The sequence below is a fragment of the Pinus tabuliformis genome, chromosome 7 (assembly GCF_031772625.1).
Source record: "Pinus tabuliformis cultivar Carrire ecotype Pingquan chromosome 7, CPIR1, whole genome shotgun sequence".
Lineage (NCBI taxonomy): Eukaryota > Viridiplantae > Streptophyta > Pinopsida > Pinales > Pinaceae > Pinus > Pinus tabuliformis.
In genome coordinates, this window is record NC_142293.1 from 2,071,242,252 (window position 1) to 2,071,263,314 (window position 21,063).

Genomic DNA, 21,063 nt, shown 5'->3' on the forward strand with positions numbered 1-21,063 from the left:
GTCGCCCACCAGCCTTCTACTTCATCTTCCTCTCCTCCTTCCTCTTTGCTTGACGGAACTGGTAAAACAAAAAACTAGGCTCCTAAGGAGAAGAAGGAGAAGAAGAAGAAAGAAAAGAAGAAGAAGGAGCCAAAGGCGACTGGGGGCAAACGAGAGTCGTCTGACAAAAATCCACACACAACACTGACCTGGCCTAAATCACCATGCGTCATATGCAAGGGAGACCACTTCCATAGAGATTGTCCCTGTATCCCTCGAATACTAAGGGACTGGTCTCCCCATTTGCACAATTCGGTAGCATCAACCTCTGATAGCCATGTTGATTGCTCACCGTCAACTAGTGGGAGTGAAGCCCCAGGACAGAGAGGGAAACTTAGATTTCCCTGCAAATTGTGTGAAGGCGATCACGCCATCCACCGTTGTCCCTTCTTAGACGAGGCTAAAAGAGTTCTGGAAGATCGCCCGATTTTACGAGCGCAACTTCCTCCTGGATATCAAAAACTCCTGCCAAGTCCTTCACTAGTTGAGAACCCAGTTGGCCCGCCCAGGTGGTCAGCCGAAGCACCTATCATTGAAGATGAACCGTCTGGATCCATGCCTGACAAAATTCAAAAGGTTGATACGGCAGTTGAACCGGTTTTGCCTTCAGAGGCTCTATCTTCGAATGATACCATCACAGAGGAGAATAAAGACGACACCGTCCAAATTCTCTTCATTAACACTAACTCTGATGAACAAGGGGGCAATGCCACCATTCCTTTATCGCAGGAAGGAAGTTCATCAGAGTAATATCTTGTCGTCTACTCGGTCCCACCACCAAGCAACCTAGTTGTCTCGTTCGACTGGAACCAACTAGGCAGACCCCGGTTGCCAGCCAGTATACCATTCAGAATTATTTGTCAAATATACAGAATGGTAATGGCTGGTACTATCATTGATGAGGGGGCATCTGTGAGTATCCTTTCCTCTATTGCTTGGAAAGCGCTTGGTTCGCCAGCGCTTTTACCTGAAATGAGAAATCTATCAGGTTTTGATAAAGGAACCAATCGACCTTTAGGGATCCTCCCCAATGTGCCTATAACATTGAAAGGGAAGACCGTTCAAATGAACGTGATGGTCATTCAAGGACCCTTGGATTATAACCTACTCCTTGGACGAGACTATATATATTGCATGAGAGCTATAGTCTCCTCACTCTTTAGAGTAATGTGTTTTCCACATGAAGGAAGAATGGTCAAGCTCGTAGACCAACTTTCGTTTCCCGGATCACGCATCGCAAATAGTCATGTACCATCCCTAAATGGTCTATTCATGCAAGAAGTGTCTCAACCCACGGTTCGTCCTCTTGATGAGCGCGAGTAATCCGGGAGGATATGACTGGAACCCAGGGGGCATGCGTCCTGGCCTACTTCGGCAGGAAAACTTTGGGTATAGAGTAGGTTTCCGCAGGAGAATATGACTAGTCCGTACCCCGTCTGTGGTTGGAAGAGGGGTTGTTCTGGAATAAGATTCTCTTGTCAAAGTTATGTGAGAGGGCGGGTCTCGTCACTCACCTTTGTTTATCTCGGTAAACATCGCCGAAGAAGTGTTTTGTTGAAAGAATAACAGAACAATATTTGGGTAGCCTGAAATAGGTAGGCCTCTCCCGGTAAAACAAATGTTTTATCTGCAAATTGAGGGGTAACCTTGAAATCGTACCTTATGCCTGAGGGCATGCAAACCTTTTGGAGTGCAAGCAAGGGGCAACTATTTATTTTTTAAATTTTTAGGACCTCTAACCCTTTAAACTCGTAGGATTAGTCGTTTCCAAACTTGCATAAATAAAGGATCCGGAGCAAAGCTTAGTGAGATGAAGCTCCATAAAAAATAGAATCTTGATGAGACACTCTTATCATATGACTGGGTATTCGAGCAATTTTAGCATAAAGTTCATTCTCGTTAAAAAATAAACGCAAGATCCGAGCAGTTTTAATGCGGACTTCATGCTCGTTAAAAAATAAACATAAGCAATGAGCAAGAGTTTCCTCCAGTGTTTAAGCTCATTTTAAAATAAAAAATGAACCTACCCGGTAAATAACCACCGTGAATGTAATATCATCAGCCATTAAAGCCTTGGTCGTGTTTGCGCCTGTCACCTCCACTTTTCATTTGGCCGATCATTCACCTCCATATGATTGTTTACCCATTTTGAGGAACAGCTGCGAAGAGTGATATCACCTAGCCATCCTTGTGACACTGTTGTGATTGGAAAATTCCAACCTGTACCTGGAATCAGCTGCTATCCCTGTTTATCACTCGTTCCTCAAAAGACGAGTCTTCTTTAAGCTCTTTTCAACTGACTCATAAAATATGAAAATATTGCCGAGTTTTGGCCTTCCAGATCGTTAAAGCGACCGGAAGAGCTATCCCTCCTCTATATTTTAATCTTTTTGGACCTAAGGGATTATTGCACAAAAAGATCGAGCGCTTGTTTTGTTCGGCTCGTTAAAACTATCGAAAACTCATCCCTTCTGTATTGTTTTATACTTTTTCGGACTTAAGGGATTAGATGACGAAAAAGGAATTTTGGAGTTGAATTTATGTACCTTTTCAGACTCTCTAAAAATGAAAAGGACCGAGTTATCCTTGTCGTTAGACTCGTTAAAATCATTAAATAGCGACAAACTTGTCTTTAGACGAGAACGAGTTTCACTATCGCTAGGCTCGTTAAAACATAGCGATGGGCTTGCCCGAAGGGCAGGTTATAGAACAAGCATATGTTATCCTCCTCAAGCTTGACAAAAATAAAGAGGTACTGGTCAACAATGACTGGGGAAAAATTGGGAGAAACTAAAGAAAACTTTGATGGTAGCAGGTCGCTCTTGAACATGACACTTTTCCTCCGTACCACAATCGGGTTGGGTTGTTTCATTCACCGGTCACATCACCATGGTCTCGCCATACCATCCATGTTTGGGGTAATGCTACCGATCCATCGCATCAGTGTCGCCATATGTTCAAGAGAAGTCGTTCAGAAAGAGTCAACCGTGTCCCATCCACTGCCATACATTATCCTTCATCCATTCATGACCGCCACCCTGAATCATATGTCACAGATCGTTTTCACCTCCATTAAAATCATTAGCTCCGTTCCGTGTCACTGATGTGGGATTCATTAAGGCCCTCCTGTGACGGATCGCTTCTTGTCGACATCAGCTCATTATCCAAGAAGTTGATCTAGGAACAACCCCTTCAGTACTTTGAAGCTTGCATGCCACAATGGCAAGTTTCTCACTTCCGGCGACAGGTATACATCAATGACCTTTGACCGAAAGATTTTGCATGGTGTTCGACGCCAAGTCCTTTATTCACACCACGTGAATTGTACTGCAGTACCTTGAGGGTCATTATCATTATCGGTGATTCCTCTCGCGCTTGTTAACGGTTTACGTCATTGACCGGTAATGAAGTGATGTCTTTCCATGTTCGACTTCAGAACAATTCTCACATGGATCGACTTGTACTTAGAGTGAAGATCGAACGAGTTTGAAGACCCCGGATCTAGTTTCATCCATCCGGGCTGCGATATATATTCAGAAAAGATAAAGACATGGACATGTACATCATTGCAGCAGATAATCATCCTACTCAAAGGATGATAATTTCATCAAAATTATCAGTCTATCATCAGACGATTGTCTGTTCTATGTACAGAAAAATGAATTTATAAAGCTGAGCATGGGAATGCCCGCCTCAGCTAGATCATGAAAGCAGTATGAAAAATAATGTCTTGTATTGTATTACAGGTCTCCTCCCAGCATTGGATGAACTTCGGATCCCCCTGATAAAGAATTTCGCCCGATAAACAACCTCACACTTTAGGGGGCAACTGTTATAGACATTTTTGTGCCTTACAGCATTGAGCATGAAATGTCCATAATATAAGGGATCCAAAGTCCCTAAACATGTTGTTCCTACCCCTAGAGGAACAAGGCTAACAAACCACAACAATTCACAAAATTTCTCCACCTGAAACTGCTCAAAAACAAGTCAATTCAGGATCATGTCAACTGCTCCATTGACCATCTGCGCTGAATGTCAGTGGCTCCACTGTCTACCTGCGTTGAATGTCAACTCCAACACTAGCTACCTACGTTGAGCAAGTTTGGACAAGTGGTAGACTCATTCCTCAAGGTGTCAATGCTCAGGAAGCTTCCAAAATGACACTTGCCTCAAGGAATTCGACTGGTGATGAGTAAGAGGTTCCAGATCTCCAAGTGGAAGCAAGAACCTCTAAGTGGACTCAAGAACTGAGAGAGGGAGAGGACACTAGTCAGATCTCAAGCTGACTCATCCTCTCTAAAAAATAACTATATATAGATCTCTCCTCCATGAGATCTAGAGGCTGGAATTTTGTTATTGCAAAGAATTGCTGTTGGTTTGAGACTGGAATCATTGGGTGCTTAATGCTTTGAAGGGGTTGAAGATAGGAATTCCAATCGCTGGGAAGGAGATGCTGGATTGGAGCCCTCTGGGTTGTATCTCTTCCTGAACCTTGTTATTCATCAATAAAGCTATCTTGGTTTCTCCTATATGCTGATGTATTTTGATGTATAAATGTATTAGTGTATTTGGTTTATTTCTAATCCTAAACTAGTTATGAATGTGAACATCTGTCTTTGTGTAGTGTTCTTCTCTTGTCTCAAGTAGCTGTTCTCTTGTCGCAAGTAGCTGTTCTCTTGTGATCTTGCAGGAAGTTGTAGCTGGATAAGCAAGAAGGCAAGTAGCTATGAACACCTAAAGAGAAGGGAGATTGAATTGAGGGACAAACGGAAGAGACCGGTAAGTCTATTGATCTCTCTTCTTTCAAATTTCATAAAGGAAGAAACCAGTATAGCTGTACTCATTCGTTGCTAAGGCACTGTCACACCTTAGATGGATAGGATCGTCCTGCATAGGCATTTTTACCCACAAAAACCCCGCAATCATTTGCACAAAGATAATGTTCAAAAGTTTTAAGAAACATTAAGTTTTTTTCTCCCCCGCTTGTACAAACCCATAAAACCCACAAAACCAAAGTTTAACCCTCCCCGCGGCATTTTATTAAGATCTGAATATTTGCGCAGATCCCCCGTATAAACCTGCCGCCAGCTCCGTCTCCCGTCAGCCCTCCGATCCGACCCTCCTAGATCCGACGACTCTCGGAGATTTCGGAGCTGTCCTGTTGCCCGACCATTAGCGCCCGATAGCCCGGCGGTTTTTCCATCGTACAGGATGATGCGCGTTCGCCCGTGATTGCATTGGAGCCGCTCTGGCAGTTACCGCCCTCGTATAGAAGGCGATCCGATGAAAACCACAAATCGCCTTCTGTCCCTCCACCTGACGAGTGCACCAGGACGCTACCACGTCATCTGCACACATCGACCTCCTACCAAGTCACCCTTTCCACGTCACTTCCACCGTGTCCATGCCACGTCACCAGCCGTACATGCTGACGTTATCTTGCTGACGTAATCCGCTGTACTGGGTCCCACCCGCTGACGTCATCATCAATTTTGGTGCGAGAGGCGAAAATCATGCTTAGGAAGCCTGGATTCAAATTCTGAGGCAATTTTTCATGCGCGCTTAGCGCCTAGCACTAATCGCGCATGACTACGGGAAAAGGGCCAAAGTGGAAAGCCCCTCATCACGCAGCCCCCAGCAAGCCCGAAAGGCAACGAATGACCCATTTTTCTTCGCGAAGCTTTCAGAAAGGAGCAAAAGACAGTTCTAAGGGAAACAGAGGGCCGAACAATGGCCATTAAGTTTTGATTTGACCCACAGCAAAGGAGAAAACCGGCCCGATTCATTTTTCAAAGAGTATCAGAGGAAAGATGAAGTGACAAAGAGTATCCATTCATTTTTCAATGAAAATCTTCAGTTCCCAAAGCAGGTCAACATTGAATGGCCTCCAAAAAAGTCAAATCAGGTGGTGCAAGCCCATCCCAGCTCTCAAATCACAGTTAAAGCACTTAAAGCCACCGAGCTACAATGGAGCAGAATCCCATGCACAATTATTACAGAAGCACTGCATCGAGCCACTGAGGACAACACATTAATTCATTTTTGATACGGCTGCCCTCAGCGCAGCCCATAGATATTTTCTTGCATTTATTTCTGATAGGTTTAGGTTAAAGTAATTATTTACTTTTAGACCTGTTTAGGTCACAACTGTAATAAACAATATTGGAGAATTTTTCCTATATATACGACTCTCTATATGGTTTCAAGGGTTGGTCGATTGGTAATTTTCACTAGAGACTCGCACTGTATACCTGATATGTTTACTTAATCAAAGATTGCTGAAAGGATTGGAGGAATGACTGTCTGCTCTATGTCTAATTGTCTAAGGAATTAAATGTGGAATTCTTGTGCTGCAACATGACTCAATAAGTGCCTCTTACCTCTGTTTTCATTTTTGCACCATCTAAATAGCAGAAAGAAAGATTAGCTTAGAACTTGTTTAACTGCACTCTAGGATCAATTTCTGTTGTTTCTTTATGTTTTCATCTGAAATGAATTGGACATGAATATGAATTCCCTAAGGCTCATATTTACCCTAATTCACTTGTGTATGACTGTTGTCTAGGGATTCTTTACTGCTCCTAGATAGAGCTCATTTGCCTCTCTGTTAAGCTGATTGAGAGATTCTTAATTGCCTCTCATTTCTCAGCATTCTTTCCATCCTTTTAACCTAAAACATTGTTCCATGTGCAACTACCTTGCTCCATATCTCTCTCTTTTGACCAAGAAAACACACCAGCAGTCCCACTCCTTGACTCCATGCCAAATGGTTTGAAATGTTCACACTATACCTGCCTCTTTACTTGAAAATATCAATTTTCCCACCAAAATCAAAACAAAACCCCTAGAACTCGATATCTAGCCTAAAATCATCTTCAACAAAGCTAAATCAGAAAGAGAGAGCCCTATCTGACTGCAGGTGGGCTAGAATCTGCAGTCTAAAGATTAGTCTGTGGTTACCTCGGCTGTATCCCTTTACTCCAACTTGAGGGACAACCTGAGTGATAACACCTCATATCAAAGGAAGCACAATTCCAATTGAATACAAGCTCCAATAACATTGGGGCAGTCTCGATCCTATCGTCTCTGTAGCAATCGAATAACTCAGGTAGTCCTATTGAGAAACATCAATCCGACATTGTAAAATGTAATTAACTTGCTCATATGAATATGTCGAGAATTGGCTTCTCCAGGAAGCATAATTTTTTCCATAAAAATCAAACTTGGATAAAATAAACCTTGAGGTCTTTTGGCCTTGACCTTGGCACAATATAAATTGAATAAAAATTAATAACTAGGTTTTTTTCGACTATGCATGGAACTATGCATCCTTTCACTCTGAGTTGTCAGCACTCCATCCTGAGCTCGAACCCCAGCGACAGGTTTCACACCGATTTGATTTTTTTCTATGTGAATCGCCCAACCATTAAATAACACTTCCTTAGCTAGAATTATGATTACAAAGTGGATTGATGAGGAATAAAATGCGGCCCTCCGTCACAGTTTAGAGATACACCTACTCTGTCATTTAATCACATACACAAAATCGATTCATTTGCTTACACAACAACTGTAACAAATAAAGGAATAGAACCGTAAAAATAGAGATCGAAATTTCAATACTCCAAACCTCGTTGTCTTCCGAGAGCTTCGAAAGCCTCAGCACGACGACGCAGAGCAACAGAAAAAAGCTATGTTTTGGCTCGGGAAAATTCCACAGTCTGATCTCAAACAACGATAGTGCTACCTCAATTTTCTCAGGTGTACAGGTCCTTTCACGCAATTCCAACCCCAAAAATAGATATGTCCATGCAAATTGCAATCACCCAACAGTGCACACATTGAAAATTTTTCAGTCATAGCTCTGATGCCACATATTGAAAAATAAATTAACTCAGACAAATAAATAAAGCAAACATAAAAACCAGACACAAAATATTGGCGGAAAAAGGCTGAAGCCGCATGCTTCCTCAGGTATTCTCACTCTCATTCATTAAAATAAATTGAATATAGTGTTACAAATAAATAGATGAGAGATAGTGTTTTCAAGATAGTGCGTGCTATCTTAGACACTTTTGGTTGAGATAATTTCTACTTTGGTTGAGATAATTTCTCACGAGACACACACCAATATAGGAGTTACCTAAACTAACTCCTACCTTATAGGAACAACCCAAGAGTTAGACACAAATTCCTAACTTGGAATATTTAATTTATTTATTTATTTTTGGATTTATTATTGTTTTGTGAGAGAGGCTAACATCCCGCCCCTTATGCTTCTTAAATACATAAGTAACACTACACTAGCTTGTTAATAATGATTCAAGTCCCCTAGTAGTCAACTTACATATGGAGGAATAATAAGAACTAGATGAAGTAGTATTAACAATAGTGCAAATTTGAATATTAGGAGTAACACAAATGGGAGTGTTAGTTATTTAGAACAAAAAAAGTGTTTCATGAGTTTCAGTACCTATGATGCTTTGAATGTAGGTTTTAACCCTGTACAGAAATTACCTGCATATGAATTCTTAAACAAAGAAAATAAACAATGCGAGAGCATAACCCATAAAACACATATGCACAAAGATTTTTCCCTGTATCCCAAAACCGGGACTACCAGCTTTATTTTTCATTATGTTCCTTTCAATGTTACAATACATATTTATACATGCCGAAGCATCCAATACCATGGACCGAAAACCATCGCGTCCAAAAAACATGTGCGAAAATCATGCACAAAACCATAGGTGGGTCTGCCCAACCTAACATATGGTCCAAAACCAAATTTTTCTGGGGCGCTGCCCCAGACCCCATAAAGTGGGGTTACGGGTTCCCTTCAAACCCCCTATTAACTACGTGGAAAGAATATAACACAACCCAACAATCTCCCACTTGTTGTTTTCTTTCCACAGGGGGTCACAGGAGAGCTTAGTCATTTTTTCAGCCCTGAGATTCCCATTGCTTCTCTACACCAAGAGAACTTCTTAGAGCTCACAGATTTTTTCAATGCATCTATAGTATTCTTCAAAGTGTCCACCTTTACTAGCAACACCTTTTTGTCTTCTATCATATCCCTCACAAAGTGATACTGAACATCAATGTGCTTTGTCTTTGAATGATAAGTAGGGTTCTTTGCCAAGAAAATTGCACTTTGGCTGTCACAGTCTATTCTTATAGCTCCCTGTACTAACCCCATACTTGAACACAATCTCTGCAACCAAACTACTTCCTTGCTTGCATGAGTGGCTGCCATGTATTCTGCCTCTGTAGTTGATAGTGCCACTACAGATTGTTTCTTACTCATCCAACTGACTGAACCTCCAAATATGTTAAACACATACCCACTTGTAGATCTTCTCTGATCCAGATCTCCAGCCCAGTCTGCATCAACAAATCCATGAATATCCAACACTCTATCCAATCCTGGTCTTCCTTGGTAGCACAAACCATAATCACTAGTGCCACGCAAATACCTGAAAACCCGCTTCACTGCTGTCCAGTGCTCCTTCCCAGGTTTTGACATAAACCTGCTCAATACTCCCACTGCATGTGCAATGTCTGGTCTAGTACAGACCATTGCATACATCAGGCTACCCACTGCACTTGCATATGGAACACGAGACATGTCCTCTTCCTCTTCTTGTGTCTTGGGACACTTTTCAGCAGATAACCTCACACCTACAGGAATAGGAACCTTCACCGGTTTACTATCCTGCATATTAAACCTCTGGAGTATTGTCTCGACATACTTCCTCTGGTTTAACCAGAGCTTCCTCTTTGACCGATCTCTTTTAATTTCCATGCCCAAAATATAGTTTGCAGCACCAAGATCTTTCATGTCGAATTTGGAGGACAATTGGGTCTTCAAATCCTGGATAATTTCTTTGTCATTTCCAACCAGCAACATATCATCCACATACAAGACCAGATAAATAATACGGTCACCAATTAATTTAAAATACACACAATGATCTGCTTTGCTTCTGGTGAAGCCAAGTCCCCGTATAAATGTATCAAATTTCTGATACCACATCCTTGGTGACTGTTTTAACCCATACAAAGACTTCTTTAACTTGCATACCAGTTCTTTCTTACCCTTCACCGCAAAGCCTTCAGGTTGCTTCATGTAGATTTCCTCTTCCAAATCCCCGTGAAGAAATGCTATCTTCACATCCATCTATTCTACCTCAAAATCAAAAGCAGCAGCAACATATTAAAGTAATCTAATAGAAGTTACCTTGGCAACAGGAGAAAAAATATCACCAAAATCAATTCCCGGCACTTGGGAATAACCTTTTGCTACCAACTGAGCTTTTTATTTCTCCACCTTTCCTTCTGCATTTGTCTTCTTCTTGAACACCCATTTGCTGCCAATGGGTTTCCTTCCAGCCGGCAACTCCACCAGATCCCAAGCCTCATTTTTGTGCAAAGATGCCATTTCATCGACCATGGCCTCTTTCCAGAGTTTTCCATCCTCTGAATCCACTGCTTCCTTCACAGTTCTGGGATCATTATCAGTAACAAACAAAGAAAAATTTGAACTGAAAGCAGATGGACTATACCTTTTTGGCTGCCTTCTTTCTCGAACTGATCTTCTCACAGTCGGAGTTTGTGGCTCTTCATCTTCTGATTCCTCCTCTACTGCAGAGTCTGATTCTTCCTCCTTTGGCTCGAACTCTATCTTCTCAGGTTCCTTTGGTTGGACTTCATGTTGAATAACATCTTTTACCTCTCTAAACAACACATCTCGGCTGTACACAATGTTCCATGTGACTGGGTTCCAAAGTTTATAAACCTTTAAACCATCCTTATACCCAATAAAGATGCACTTTTCAGATTTACTATCCAACTTGGTTCGTTTCTCCTTTGGAACATGTACATATGCATCACATCCAAATAAAATTAGATGTGAAAGAGAGGGTTTCTTACCAGTCCATACTTCTTGTGGAGTCTTATCCTCCAACGCTGATGAAGGTGATCTGTTGATCAGGTAACATGCAGTATCCACCGCCTCTGCCCAGAATTCCTGTCCTAACCCAACACCACTAAGCATGCTTCTTGCCCTTTCCATCAACGTCTTGTTCATTCTTTCTGCGACTCCATTTTGCTGAGGTGTATATGGAGTAGTCTTCTGCCGTGCTATACCACACTTCTTACAAAATTCTTCAAATTCCTTGCTGCAAAATTCTCCACCATTATCTCTCCTCAGCACCTTTATCTTCTTCTATGTCTGATTTTCCACCAGAGCCTTAAATTCTTTAAACCTGTCAAAGACTTCAGATTTCTTCTTAAGAAAATATATCCATGTATTCCTTGAGAATTCATCTATGAATGATACATAGTACACAGACTTACCTAGTGATGGAACCTTCACAGGTCCAAACACATCATTGTGCACAAGCTCTAATATCTGTTTCGTCCTCTTACCACCAGAGGGGAAACTCACACGATTCTGCTTCCCATATACACAATTTTCACAGAAATCAAAATCCAGAGAGCTATTATTCATACCTTCTACCATACCTTTACCATGAAGTATTCGAAGGCCCTTCTCTCCAATATGTCCAAGCCTTTGATGCCACAACATGGTCTTCTCTCCAGAGACCACTAGATTCTCTACTCCATTTTCAGGAACCATAGAACTATTGCACCCATCAACAACAGTGCTACCTTGCAGCTTGTACAGAGTTCCAATCCGAACTCCCCGCATTAATATCAGTGCTCCTCGAACCATCTTGCAGGTATCTTTCTCAAACACCGTCTTTACACCTGCATCATCCAACTTGCTTACAAAAATCAGATTTCTGGCCAATGCAGGAATATGTAGAACACCCGGAAGTGTTCTAACCCTTCCACCTTGCAACTTCAACTTTACTTTTCCGCGATCAATGATTCTAGCCTTCCTATCATCTCCTAAGAAGACATCACCACCATCGTATTTCTCATACTCGCAGAACCACTATCTATGGGGAGTGAAGTGAAAGGATGCACCTGAGTCAATCAACCATGCCTCATGATCTACATGTGTACTTGAAGAAGCCAGGTACACATCCCCACCTTCATCTGAAGTGGTTTTCGCCTCTGCAGAAGGAGCATCAGCAGATCCCTTTCCTTTATCAGGAGCATCAGCAGATCCCTTTCCTTTATCAGGAGCTTTAGTTTTACAATCCCTTCTGAAGTGCCCTTCCTTTCCACATTTCCAGCACACCACCTTTGTAGGTTTTCCTGGAGATTTAGATCTCCCTCTAGATTTAGATATCCCACTCGATGACTTATTTTTGTTTCTGTTCTGGGACCGTCCTCGTACAGACAAGGCATCACCATTCTGGTTGTCCATATATTTCCGTCTCATCTCCTCCGTCAGCAAGGCTGAGACTATTTCATCAAACTGCAAAGCAGTTGCATTGCTACCTATTCCAATAACCAGACTATACCACGAATCGGGTAGAGAACACAACAGACTGATGCACTTATCTTCATCTGAAATTTTAATATCAACAGATAATAACTGACTTACCACAGTATTAAACGCATTTAGATGCTCTGTCACCGAGTCTCCATCTTTCATCCTCAGGTTATACATCTTTTTTCGCAGGAACAATTTATTCACCAGAGACTTAGATTGGTACAAAGTCCCTAACTTGACCCACAAAGCCTTTGCCGTAGCTTCCCCTGATACATTCAGCAATACTGAATCCGAGACACACAATCGTATTGTGCTCTTTGCCTTCCGATCCAACTTCTTCCATTATTCATCGGTCACTCCCGATGGTTTAGTACCCGGATCTACCGCGATCCACTGATCTTTATCCACCAACAGATCCTCCATCTTGAGTTTCCACAACTCAAAATTCTGACCATTGAACTTCTCAATCTCTATCTTTCCACTGCTCGCCATCTTCTTTCACCACCAAAATAGACCTTGCAGATCTCCCACTGAACAGTGTCTACCACAGGCCCGAGCGAAATCACTCAACAAAAAAGGCATCCCCTTGAAGCCAAAACAGCTCTGATACCAAATGTAGGTTTTAACCCTGTACAAAATTACCTGCATACGAATTCTTAACAAAGAAAATAAACAATGCGAGAACATAACCCATAAAACACATATGTACAGAGATTTTTCCCTGGATCCCAAAACCGGGACCACCAGCTTTATTTTTCATTATGTTCCTTTCAATGTTACAATACATATTTATACATGCCGAAGCATCCAATACCATGGATCGAAAACCATCGCGTCCAATACCATGGACTGAAAAACATCGCGTCCAAAAAACATGTGCGAAAATCATGCACAAAACCATAGGTGGGTCCGCCCAACCTAACATATGGTCAAAAACCAAAATTTTCCGGGGCGCTGCCCCGGACCCCATAAAGTGGGGTTACGGGTGTGTTATCGGGAAAAGTGTCTATTTAGAACGACCCTATCTCACTGAGGTGTGACAGTGACCTCAGAAACAAATAGGGAAAACTACTCTTGTATTCTCCTTTATGAACTATAAACGAAGAGGAATAGGATGAACCAACCCGTGTCTTGCGCTAGTCCTTTGATCCAATCTCTCTCCTCTTTGACAGCTTCCAGCTACCTGCTCCCTTACTTTCCCAGCTTCACCAAGTTCCTATAAGATCACAGAAGAAAGAAACTACACAAAGACATGGATTTATGTTCATAAATAGCTTAGGATCAGATTAAGCTAAACATACAAATATAACAAACATCAATGATATACAAGCATGTAGGAGAAACTAAAATAGTTTTATTGATAAAACAAGAAGATCCAGGAGGAGTTACAACCGATGATTCCTGATCCAGCATCAACCTCCCAGCATAGAATCCCCTCTTCACCCCCAACAAAGCATAAATCACCCAATACTCTGATATCTATCTCAAAACCAACAATAATTCTCTGCAATGTACAAAATTACAGCCTCCAACCTCTTGATCTCCGGGATGAGAGATCTATATATATATATTTGCAGAGGTGTGAGTCAGCTCTGGGTTTTTGATTAGTGTCTTCTCTCTGATAGTCCTTGATGCCACTTGGAGATCTCATTGATCTCTTACTCATCCTTGGGCGATTTTGAGAAGCAAGTGTCCCAGGCGAAGTTTCTAGAAGATTCCATGATCATCCACCTCGCAAACTGTCTCCGCCACTTGTCTTTTCCCATCCATCGCACCCTCACAGTGTATTTAGGTGCGCTGAAACGCACTTCCCGTGTGTACAAGGTGCGCTGCATAGCACCCTGGCCATGGAGCAAGTGCACTGATCCAGTTTTGACCAATTTTGAGTAGTTTCTGGTGGAGAACTTCTGGGAGAAGCTGTAATTTGTTGACCTTGTTCCTTTAGGAGTTATAACAACACTTTTAAGGACTTAGGAGCCCTTGGTTTATGGACATTTCATGCTTATAGCTGTAAGGCACAAAATTGTCTATAACAGTTGCCCCCTAAAGTATGAGGCCGTTTATCGGGTGAAATGCTTTATTAGGAGGATCCGAAGTTCTTTCAATGCTGGGAGGAGACCTGTAATAAGATATAATACAATACATTATCTTCATACTGTTTTCATGATCTAGCTGAGGCAGGAATTCCCATGCTCAGCTTTATAAATTCATTTTCATGTACATAGGACAGACAATCGTCTGATGGTAGACTGATGATTCTGATGAAGTCATCATCCTTTTGGTAGGATGATTATCTGTGCTGCAATGTTGTACATTTCAATGTCTTTATTTTTCCTGAATATATATCGCAGCCCACATGGATGAAACTAGATCCGGGGTCTTCAATCTCATCCGATCTTCACTCGAAGTACAAGTCGATCCATGTGAGAAATGTTTTGAAGTCGAACATGGAAAGACATCGCTTGATTACCGGTCAATGATGTAAACTGTTAACAAGTGCGAGAGGAATCACCGATAATGATAATGACCCTCAAGGTACTGTAGTACAATTCATGTGGTGTGAATAAAGGACTTGGTGTCGAACACCACGCAAAATCTTTCGGTCGAAGGTCATTGATGTATACCTGTCGCCGGAAGTGAGAAACTTGCCATTGAGGCATGCAAGCTTCAAAGTACTGAAGGGGTTGTTCCTAGATCAACTTCTTGGATAATGAGCTGATGTCGAAAAGAAGCGATCCGTCAAAGGAGGGCCTTAATGAATCCCACATCAATGACACGGAACGGAGCAAATGATTTTGATGGAGGTGAAAACGATCTGATGATATATGGTTCAGGGTGGCGGTCATGAAAGAATGAAGTATAATGTATGGTAGTGGATGGGACACGGGTGACTTCTCTGGATGAATTCTCTTGAACATGTCGACGACACTTATGTGATGGATTGGTAGCATTTACCCCAAATGTGGATGGTATGGCGTGACCATGGTGATGTGACCGGTGAATGAAACAACCCAACCCGACTCAGGCACGGAGTGGAAGTGTCATGTTCAAGAGCGACTTGCTACCAATAAAGTTTCTTTGAGTTTTCTTCCCAATTTTTCCCTAGTCATTGCTGACCAGTAACTCTTTATTTTTGTCAAGCTTGAGGAGGATAACATATGATTTTTCTATAATTTTCACTTCGGGCAAACCCATCGCTATGTTTTAACGAGCCTAGCGATAGTGAAACTCGTTCTCGCCTAAAGACAAGTTTGTCGCTATTAATATTTTTAACGAGTCTAACGACAAAGATAACTTGGTCCTTTTCATTTTTAGAGAGTCAGAAAAGGTACGTAAAGGTAACTCCAAAATTCCTTTTTCGTCATCTAATCCCTTAAGTCCGAAAAAGTATAAAACAATACAGAAGGGAAGAGTTTTCGATAATTTTAACGAGCCGAACAAAACAAGCGCTCGATCTTTTTGTGCAATAATCCCTCAGGTCCAAAAATATTAAAATCTAGAGGAGGGATAGCACTTCTGATCGCTTTAACGAGCTGGAAGGCAAAAACTCGGCAATCTTTTCATATTTTACGAGTCAGATGAAAGGAGCTTAAAGAAGACTCGTCTTTTGAGGAACGAGTGATAAAATGGGTAGCAGCTGATTCCAGGTAAGGTTTGGAATTTTCCAATCACGGTAGTGTCACAAGGATGGCTAGTGAAATCACTCTTTGCAGCTGTTCCTCAAAATGGGTAAACAATCAAATGGAGGTGAATGATCGGCCAATGGAAAAGTGGAGGTGACGGTGCAAACACGACCAAGTCTTTAATGGCTGAAGTACTACATTCACGGTGGTTATTTACCGGGGGATAGTTCATTTTTTAATGAGCTTAAACGCGGGTGGAAACATTTGCTCGGTCTTATGTTTATTTTTTAACGAGCTTGAACTATGCGCTAAAACTGCTCGATGATAAGTTTGCATGCCCCCAGCATAATAACGCAAATCGAGGTGCATGCCCCCCAAGCTTCATTTCATTCAAATCGATGGTTGGAATGAAGGTTTACCTTTGAGATTTGAAAAGGGGATTTGTTTCATTTTTTAATGAGGTTGACACAGTAAAAGAACTATCCTCATGACTCCTTGTTTCATTTTTTAATGAGGTTGACATGAGATAAGAACCGTCCTCGGAATCCAAATCCATTAAAATTAGAAGGTTTCATATTCCACTGTGGCCACTTCCGCCAGATTACTCGTAGGCGGTAGGGAAAAATTACCCATTAAGGCAGGGTCTTTTAGGAGACCTACTCCGATATTTTGGAGCGAATGATTGCTTCCATGGATCATTGGAATGCTTCCCGTAACTTGTGAACTGTTGGGGAGAAATGTTTGTTGGTCGACGATTGTAATTCCTCCTTGGAAGGGAAATGCAATCTTCATGAAGTAGGTCGACACAACTGCGGCCATAGCATATATCCAGGGCCTTCCCACTAGGATGTTGTAATCGAGGTTTCCGTCGATTACTTCAACATCAATTTCTACTGTTTTCCCTCCTAGTTCAACTTTCAAGTTACTTAGGATACCATATGGGGTATATGTCCTTCCGTCGAATGCTTTTAATGTCGTCGAAGATCGCGACAAGGTTGGAGATCCTAAAGTTTTCCAGCAACTCATCGACATAATGCATGTAGATGCCCCCTCATCAATAATTGTTCGATGAACATTTTTATTGAGGGCTTTCACTTGAATAAGGAAAGCTAGTTGAGCTGGTAACTGAGGGTCATATCCTTTATGATCAAAGGCCACAAGATTGGAATCCATTGGGTCAATCCCACCTATTTCTGATAATAAAGCTTGCTCTTGGGAGAGGCAATTTTGCAGTACCTTGAGTGTTGACATAGCGGACGGCGATTGGGCCAGGTCCTCTATTATATTATAATTCTGTGCTATTTTTGTACGAGGATTAAATGTCGATTTGTGTACTACTCCCTTTGGCGACTTTATCATTTGTTCAGGAATGATGGGTGGCACAACTTTGGTCAAAGTTGTTGTCGAACTACTAGGTTGTTCATTAGCCTTGTTATTCGACACCTGTGGATTCTCGTAATCTTTATTCCTTGCCAAAGCATCATTTTGTTGCTTTGAGATAGACAACATAAGCACTTGGGATCAGGAAGCATTTTGATTAGCAACCAGTTTGGTTCCCGGGTTTGGAAACGGATCAGTCAATACAACTGAGGTTTTTGAACTCTTAAAGAGTTTCTTAACTTCAGCTTTATGTGGACAATCTCTCATCCGATGATCCTCATCGCATATATGACACCTCGCAGGGGGTTTCCTTTTTCTCCCTTTCTTTTTCTTCTTGCCCCCTGGTTGCTTGGTTTCTTTGCCCTTACTTGTCGATACGACATTTATTTCCGAAGCAAGAAGTTAGTCTTTTGCATTTTGACCTGAAACCTTACGGGCTTTCTTAGATGTAGCCTTTATCGATTTCGTGTCTGTCGTGCCAATCATGCCATCGCCGGTATGAGAGTCATTGTTTGATTTAGGAGGAGGAGGAACTGAGAATTCCAGTCTAGGGGCGTCAGGTATTTTATCGTAGAGCGTGCCGGACTGAGTGTAAATCAAGTCCAAATATTGCGCACGAGCGATAACTTGCTCTTCTGTGACGACTCCCCCTTTTGCCACATCTTCCGTGATGGAAGGCAGTAATGACTTAATAAACCATTCAGCTAAAAGCTGATCGGGAACATACGTTTTCACCATTCTACGACGACGTCGCCGTTCATGTATATGATCAGATATGTGAGTGGCCGTCGTTTGTTTGAAGTTGGTAAGAAGTTCGGTTCCCGTTTCGTACCTTATCGGTAACTGAAAATGGGTTAAAAAGGTTGTGGCTAGGGTACTGAAGTTGTCGAATGAAGCTCTAGGAAATTCGATATACCATTTTGCTGCTGGACCAGTTAACGTCCTCTGAAAAAGGCGAAGCCTAATCAAATCATCGTTTAGGGTGTTTGATGAACACCACAGATGAAATGTCATCACATGATTCGACAGATCTTCACCCGGATTTCCATTAAATTTAGGAATATCTGACGGAAGTTTATGCGGAATCGTTGGCCACCAAGGGGCATAAGCAATTGGATCATTTGTCAGCCGGTTTAGATCCGGTAATTCTAGAGTTGCTACAAAGGGCAACTGTTGATTCAGGTTAGGCGAAGAATACCCAGGATAAGATGGAATCGCCTGAGCAATGGGTCTTTGATTGCCAGCATAATGTATTTGATGTTGGCAACTTTGACAAGGTTTATGGGCATAACCATTATAATATGGTTGTTGATAACCGCTTTGGAAATGCGGTTTCCCATTACTTACAAAGACTTGTTGCTCAGGTCCTTGATATGATTGCTGGAATTGTGGTTGTTGAGATTGAACCAGCCCTGGTTTTTGGACCATTTACTGTTGTCCAATACTGGATGATTGACCAAGATGAGGAGTCATAGTACTTGTTTGAGCTTGAGTCACTCCAGATAAGGAGTCACTAACCTGAGGTTGTGATTGAGTCGTTGAGACAAGAGGCTGTTGTATTGCAACCTGAGAAACTTGGGGTCGACATACAACAGGTAGCGCTTGTACTTGCGACGTAGTCACCATAGCAGGTATAGTGGGAATATTCGACACAGGGTGGACTGGTTGCGTTGAATATACAACCCTTGGTTGTTGAGGCAGTATTGGTACCCAACCGCTGGATGTAATTCCAGTTTGACCTGAACTTTGTTGTAAACTCTCATATGTTTGTTCTCTGGGAGGGAACAATGAAAAGGCATACTGCCCTCCATATGGTTTAAATCCAGTACTTAAAGGGTAGATTGGCCTTTGAAGACACATTGGATCAATTTGTTGAGTTTCAACATAAGAAATACCAGATGATAATCTGGATGAAGAAATAGGAACTAACCATGTCGTCGTCCCTGATTGGACTCCGGATTGTTGTTGATAACTTGCCGGGACAGATGGTATACCGGCGAACATCGTTGGAGTAGCAGCAGGAGGTTCTGCTGCTGATGTGTCGGATGACACAGTCCTATATGTCGACGGTTGTTCAGACATATCTAGTCTATCCAAAAGATTTCTTAGCGATTCTACAAGAACTTGTGATGAAGGGAGACTAACTTCGAAGATCAACAAGGGAAAGGTGATGATTATTCCGTTTAAAATAAATTTTAGACGCTTTGACACAACTTGTTTTTTCAAATTTAAAGAGTCGAGAAAAAACAAAAGATGACTCTAGTCTCCTTCGATTTTTAATGAGCCTGAAGTGACAAGTGCTTAGATGGACCTTTTCCGTTAAGGAGTCTGAAAAGGAACGAAAGGGACTGCTCTGGAGGTCTAGGTAGAGGGAGTACCAAACCAATCGCAAAACTGCAGAATACTTTTTACGGTACGACAGTCAATCTTCCCGAATGCTGTGTTCGGTGCATTGCGATCAGTAGGGCAGCCGACACGGCTTCCTATGGATAAAGGTTTTATGCCTATAGGGGTCTCCCAATATATACTCGACGGTACGTGGGAGCACAAGTCCGTACTGGCACTTATCGTCTCAAAGTGGAGGAATCACCCAACCATCAGTGAGGACAACAGTTACCAGGCTTTATGACGCCGGAATATGTCTCTAGCCTAGCCCTCTAAAAGTTGTGCGTTAAGCTACAAAGCGTTGTTAAGTTCATTGAATTTATTTTAAGTTGATCTTTCTTATGAAGTTTGCCTTTTGGGTTCACCACGAGATGTAGATGTAATTCCTAAAATGCAATCTAAAGATGATAAGCAAGCTTTTATCTCTTTTCAGCAATGAAAATCCTAGCTACAAGGGGAAAAGAAAGACACAATCTTTTCTCAAAGAGCAAAGAGCACACTGTAAATGCACTTTTCCTAAATCAAGCCAAACAGACTGTCAATATGCAAATGCACATGTGCATGTATTTTTTTTTCACTTTCTTAATATTGATGCCTAAAAAGAAAGTTGTTGTACAAATTTGAATTCATTTTCAAGTGAAAAACACAAACAAGCTTCTTTTCGAAATCAAAAGGTAGAGACGATTACGACACTTTATGATTTTGAAATAAACACTTGTTTCGACACTAGAAATTCACAAATTCAAGCCAAAGGCAAAAGTAAAAGCATAATCAACTGTCAAAAGCAAATAAACTTTCTCCTAAGATCAAAATCGACACTTACGACAGATCTAAATCAAAGGACGACAATATGACTATTCTACTTTTGCAATGGGAAACTGTAAATGACGCAACAAACACACAAAAACATATACAGTTTCTTTTATACAATTGAGGTGGAATTAAGGAAAAGAAAAAGGGGCTTTAAATAGACACACCCACTGATCACAGGTTGCAAAAATCAGAGGCAAAACTGGAAAAAATGAGCAAAGAACCTCAGCTGCACAGGGCTAAGCTGATCAACGCACCTGGTACACAGAGAAACTGGATTGCAACGCAGGTTGCCCTCTCGGGAACTGCGCTGAAATGCAGGAAATCTTCACAGCACCTGCGCTGGGGCAGAAACGAGAATTCTATCTGGGTTCTGGGTCATGGTTTGCAGTTTAATCTATGGTTTTTGGCCGA